We start from the raw sequence: 6,723 nt of genomic DNA on the forward strand, positions 1-6,723 counted from the left end.
TTCAGTAACACTTTTACTGCATCATGCAGTGAGTGGCATTGCACCACCATATGGCTAGTGTAATACCAAAATCACTGGTATTTCAGATGCACCTTTTGCATTAATCCTTGCAGCATAGTCATACAGTACTTCTGTGTGGCCTCCAAAGAGCTCTGTTAAACATACTGAATTTTCTCTTTTATTTTCTCTCTAAGATGCAATGCTTATAAGATGAGGACTTCTTTAGTTTTAAAAACAAAGAATATTTTAGTGCAACACCAAGATAGGAGGAACTATAGTAACTTTTGTTTTGGCTAAGCCAAAACAAACAGCAGTAAAGCAATGGTAATTGTTTACCTCACAATAAATTTTTTAACACAACTTAAAAGTTTTCCATTGTTTTTTTTTTTTTAAAAGCCTTTGACAGTAAACATTTATTTTATGAAACTAAAAAATTAGCACCTATGAATCAGGACTTCATTTTTACATGTATTGCTTAAGCACTCTTAAATTTTATCAGCCCCTACTAATTGTGTATTGCAATATTTGATGGCATAATTGCCTGGAAGAGACCAGCTGCTCAGCTAAAAGAAATGTTTTCAGGGTTTTTAAATGAGACCTGTTCCAAGGCATATTATTTAAACAAGATGACATCAGACAGTGTCTGAAGTAAATGCCAAGATGCTGAAAAATTTTCCACTTTGAACTCTTGCAATATTTCCTTGGCCTTCTGTCATCTCGATATAGATCAAGATCTGATATCTGCCTAAAATAAGGCCTCCAGATGTTGTAGCTTCTGAGTAGGAATGAATATTCTTCCTTTATCTGATAATCTACTCATGTATTTTAAGACATGATAAAATAATTTCTATTGATTTCCATGTTTCCAAAAGGTATTGTGTGAATGAAACAAACAATGATCTAATATTGAGTGAAGATTAATGTTTATTTCATCAGGGCTCTTGTAGTAAGTACAGGCAGTCCCCGGGTTACGTACAAGATAGGGACTGTAGGTTTGTTCTTAAGTTGAATCTGTATGTAAGTCGGAACTGGCGTCCAGATTCAGCTGCTGCTGAAACTGACCGCCAGTTCTGACTTACATACAGAATCAACTTAAGAACCCCAGGCATCCCCAAGTCAGCTGCTGCTGAAACTGATCAGCAGCTGATTCCAGCGCTGATAGTCAGCGCTGGTCAGTTTCAGCAGCGGCTAAATCAGGACGCCTGGGGCAGAGCAGCTGGGGTGCTGCTGGGTTGCTCCAGTAGCACCCCTCGGCGCTACTGGACCAACCCAGCAGCAGCCCAGCTGCTCTGCCCCAGGCGTCCTGATTCAGCCACTGCTGAAACTGACCAGCAGCGGCTGAATCAGGACCTGGGGCAGAGCAGCTGGGGTGCTGCCGGGTTGGTCCAGTAGTGCCCAGAGCGGGTGCTGCAGGACCAATCCGCAGCGCCCCAGCTGCTCTGCTCCAGGGTCCAAAACAAAAGCCTGGTCTGCTGGGGGGGCACACTATCCGCGCCCCCCCCAGCAGACCAGGGACACGGGGAGCAGAGCAGCAGCGGCAGCGGGGTGCCGCGCCTCTGAGGCTTTGCTCTGGCAAAGCCTCAGAAGCGCGGGACCCCCCCCCCCCCCGCGGCTGCGGCTTCAGTCCCGGTGCCTGTGGTCTGCTGGGGACCGTCCCCAGCAGACCACAGGCACCGGGTCTCAAGCGGCAGCAGCAGCGGTTCCCCGCGCTTCTGAGGCTTTGCTCTGGCAAAGCCTCAGAAGCACAGGAACCCGCCCGGTGCCCCTGGTCTGCTGGACACGGTCTCCAGCAGACCAGGGGCACCGGAGCAGCTTACGAACGGTGCTTTCTCGCCCCGGAGCTCGCAGGTAGCAATCCGCTACCTCGACCTCCGGGGCGAGAAAGCCCCCTTTGTAAGTGCGGATCTGACTTACGCGGATCCGACTTACGTCGGGGACTGCCTGTATAAGATTCTTCTGTATGACTGTTATTAAAATACATTGTACTTCTGGGGAAACCCAGATTAGCTTGTCTGTGTCCACAAAGGACTGACATCAGGTGTTGGAAAGCTATTTACTTTCCACTCACCTTTGGGGATGACATGCAAATCTTTTGTCCCCCAATGGTATCTCAAACTTCATACTTGGATGATATGAACAAGAAATTTACAATTCACATGAAAGATGGTTCAAATATCACATACACAGAGGAAAGTTATGCATGCTGTCAAAGTACTAAGAATGGACCTCAAACAGAAGAGAAGGGCATACAATGAAAGACAGTTACCTGCACATTACCTCTCCTAGCTGCTACAAACAAAAGTGGGGAAGATCATTTCAAAGACACAAAACCTTGATTCAGTTGTGTGGGGTTATCCTAACTGACACGCTTTCCAGTTAGTATGGACTACTGAAGTTTTGGGTGACACATCCTTTTGGTTTCAAATCTTATTTAGATTGTTTAAGAAATAGCATGTGTTTCTCTTTTATAACCAAATCTGACTTTTTTTGCATATATAACACAAACCTACTATTACATATAGGGCTTTAGTTTAGTGTTAAAATCTTTCCCAAATACTAAAATCCACTATTTAAAAAATGAAAAACATCTGTGTCTGCTGATGAGTAGTATTTTGTCTTGAGCTGGACATTTTCTTTTTGTTGACTTCTTTTCTTGTCACTTAATTGTTGTTTTTTTAAAACAAAAACAAAAATCCTAACTGCATCAGGAAAACCACTGATTAGCACAATATAAATGACTACTCAAAAAATTTTATAAATAAAAACAAAGGTAAAATGTAGAAGGTTCAGTAGAAGTGCAAGGGAAACTTATATTCCACAGTTTCATACTGCATATTTTATTTCTATTCACGTATGGGCAAAACTTTTGTATTTAAGGGTTGTGATATCACGTGACTGTGAATGACAATTTTGTGCATTGTGTAGCAGTGTTTTTTTTTTTAACATACAACTAAGTTTTAGGATTCTATCCTCTTGCCTGTAGGTAAAATCCAAAGAGCAGAGTTAAAAGACAATGTAGCAAACCACATTCCATGTAATAGAATAATAGAAAAGACAGGTACCTGTCATTACTGGAGTATTTTCTAAAGGTCACAATTTTCTTCCTGTAACTTTTAATTGGCTAGAAAGAGTGAGCACATATATAGCTTCTCAACACACACTAGAATCTTAGGTTTCAAACACTGCAAGGATGAAAGCAACAATCAGCCCAGTGCAAAGAATCCGTAGAATGTTATTCTTGAATTGCATGATCTCTTCCACTCCTCCTTTCCCCCAATCACTACACATCTGGTTGAATAACTCTCATGTATTATAGGAGCTTTCCTTCCCAATCAAGTGATTAGCTCTATGAAAAGCAGTTAGGTCTCAGTTCTGCAAAGGTGTGTCTCTTCAAATCTATAGGACTACTGACAATGTGCAAAACTAAGCAGGCTCGTCTACACTGGCCCCTTTTCCGGAAGGGGCATGTTAATTTCAGCCATCGTAGTAGGGAAATGCGCGGGGGATTTAAATATCCCCCGTGGCATTTAAATAAAAATGTCCGCCGCTTTTTTCCGGCTTTTAGAAAAGCCGGAAAAGAGTGTCTACACTGGCCCTGATCCTCCGGAAAAAGCGCCCTTTTCCGGAGGGTCTTATTCCTACTTCGAAGGAATCAATATAAATTGCTAAGTCATTCCGATTTCTGTTGTTATCTTGAATGTCACAAATCTACTAGTCTTCCAGTGTCCAAGAAGTCTTTTAGAGGAAAAAATAGTGTATCAGACTGAAATTTTTAATGGAGTGAAAAATGAGAAAGCAATTAAATTGAGATGGCCCCACATACTTTTTGTGATAATTAATTGCAAGTTGTGGAAATCCAATTTTCGCCTTCTAGGTTACCTATAAAAAATCTGGGTATACTGAATCACTGGCTTGACTAAATTAACTATGGCCGCTCTGAGAAATAGTGAAAAGTGAAAGCAACCAGGACTTGGAAAAACATATGTATTTTACAAAACTCACCTACTATAACATTATTTCTAATTAGGTGAAAGCAGGGTATGAATAAGCTCTCCCCTAATATCCAAGTGATGAACTCGTGGGTGGGGGAGAAGACTTCAGGAACTGATCTTCTATGCATATACACTCTCTCTCCCTTGGTGCATGCTGTTTTGCACAATCACTGTTGGCCACTGCTGGACTTCAAGTCACTTTATTATTGGGTTCAGGGCTAATAAAGTGTTATCCTTGTTTGGTGAATCAAGGGGGGAACTGTGCTTGGCGTACCCCGATTAAGAGGTTTGCTTTCAGGTGAACTATGTTTATTAAGCAGGGGATTAGAGTACCAAAGGCCAGTGGAGATAGGTTATGGAAGCAGCTCTAGCAAAGGTTCCTAGACATTGATTTTTCCCTCTACTGTGTAATAAGAGAGCTAAGACTCAGTTGAGAGTATTTTGCACTAGATGGCTAGAGCTGAAATCACTGGTGTGTGTGGGGGGGGAGGGGCGAGCTCTAATAGACCTGCTATGATAAGTTCCTTTTGTGAAAGAAACTGCCCAGCCTACATTAATAGTAAGGCTTTCCAACTGACAGCTGAAATCCAATGAGAAATGTGTTAAGTGGTTAAATCTAAGACATCCCAGAAGCTGCAGTAGAGAAGGCAATGGCAGAGTGAATGATAGTGTAGTAGCTAGCAATAGAGTGTTAGTGGGGCAGCCATTGCAGAAGTGAGTAATGGTGTAGTTGCTGGCAGAGCAGCAACACAGTGTGAAACAGCAGCTCAGCTGAGACATTGCTTGATTCTCCATTCCCCAGCATGGGAGGTGAACTCACACAAATACTCTGGGTCCTTTCTGATCAAAGACAACAACTGTGAGTGGGATGTGGTGCAGGGAGTCAGGAGTGTTGCATTAAAGGAACATTTGTTTGCTAGGCTTTCCCACCACAAAGTGAGAGACTGAGCAGGGTCATTTTGCTCAATGTCCAGTGGGGTGGGTGTTTTGCTTGTGGCATATGTTTTTTAATTATGCTGGTAGTACTTTCCCATTTTAATGCTGGGTTCTCTTCCCATTTTATTACGTGTTTTCTTTTCCATTCACAGACTTAGGCTGTGTCTACACTGGCGCGATCTTGCGCCAAAGCAGCCGCTCCTGTGCAAAAACTTGCTGCCTGTCTACACTGGCCGCGTGTTCTTGCGCAAGTTAACTGATGTTCTACTGTATAAAATCAGGGCTTCTTGCGCAAGAACTATGATGGAATAAGCCCTCTTGCGCAAGAAGCCAGTGCAGACAGGCAACATGAATTTCTTGCACAAAAGAGCCCTATGGTTAAAATAGCCATCAGTTTTCTTGTGCAAGAGAGCATCTACACTGGCATGGATGCTCTTGCGCAAAAGCACATGCCAGTGTAGATGCTCTCTTCTGGAAGAGTTTTTGTGCAAAAACTCTTCCGCAAAAGAGTTCTTGCGCAAGAAGCTGCCAGTGTAGACGTAGCTTGGTGTTTGCAATAGGGGAAGTATTTACCCTTGCACACCTGTAAGAGATGTGTGTAATTTTCCTGGGTGAGGATTTGAGCCAAATCTCTGTTGTGCTGTCAAAAGGAACCCTTAGATATTGATTGAATGCTGATGGAAAGGGTAAAGTGCTAACACTAAACTCTAAAATGTATCTCTCAAATAAAATCTGACATGGCTTTTTTTCCCCACAGAGAACCTAAATTTCTTGAACGCTATTAAAAATCATAAGCAATGTAGACAGCTGTGTCAGTCACAGGATATCTTTTATTGGATCAACTTATGTTGAGAGACAGAGAGAGAAGCTTTTGACAAGCTTTCTTCTCTCTCTCAACAACAAATTAGTCCAGTAAAGGAATCTCCTCCACCTTGACTTTCAATTACAGGCAGTCCCTGGGTTACGTACAAGATAGGGACTGTAGGTTTGTTCTTAAGTTGAATCTGTATGTAAGTCGGAACTGGCGTCCAGATTCAGCCGCTGCTGAAACTGACCGCCAGTTCTGACTTACATACAGATTCAACTTAAGAACCCCAAGTCAGCTGCTGCTGAAACTCATCAGCCGCTGATTCCAGGAAGCCCGGGGCAGAGCAACTGTGCCTCGGGCTTCCTGTAGTCAGCGCTGGTCAGTTTCAGCAGTGGCTGACTTGGGGACGCCTGGGGCAGAGCAGCTGGGGTGCTGCTGGGTTGCTCCAGTAGCACTGCTCCTCGGCACTACTGGAGCAACCCAGCAGCACCCCAGCTGCTCTGCCCCAGGCGTCCTGATTCAGCCGCTGCTGAAACTGACCAGCCGCTGCTGAAACTGACCAGCAGCGGCTGAATCAGGACGCCTCGAGCAGAGCAGCTGGTGTGCTGCTGGGTTTGTCCAGTAGTGCCCAGAGCGGCGCTGCGGGACCAACAGACAGCGCCCCAGCTGCTCTGCCCCAGGTCCACAACAAGCCTGGTCTGCTGGGGGGGGCACACTAGCTGCGCCCCCCCCCCAGCAGACCAGGGATACGGGGAGCAAAGCCGGAGCGGCGGGTGCCTTGCCTCTGAGGCTTTGCTCTGGCGCGGGACCCGCCGCCGCTGCGGCTTTGCTCCCGGTGCCCCTGGTCGCCTGGAGACAGTCCCCAGCAGACCAGGGGCACCGGGAGCAAAGCCACAGCCACAGCGGGGTCCCGCGCTTCTGAGGCTTTGCCAGAGCAAAGCCTCAGAAGCGTGGGAACCCGCTGCGGCTTTGCTCCCGGTGCCCCTG

Source organism: Pelodiscus sinensis, chromosome 3, assembly GCF_052426305.1.
Source record: "Pelodiscus sinensis isolate ZL-2025 chromosome 3, ASM5242630v1, whole genome shotgun sequence".
Taxonomy (NCBI): Eukaryota; Metazoa; Chordata; order Testudines; family Trionychidae; genus Pelodiscus; species Pelodiscus sinensis.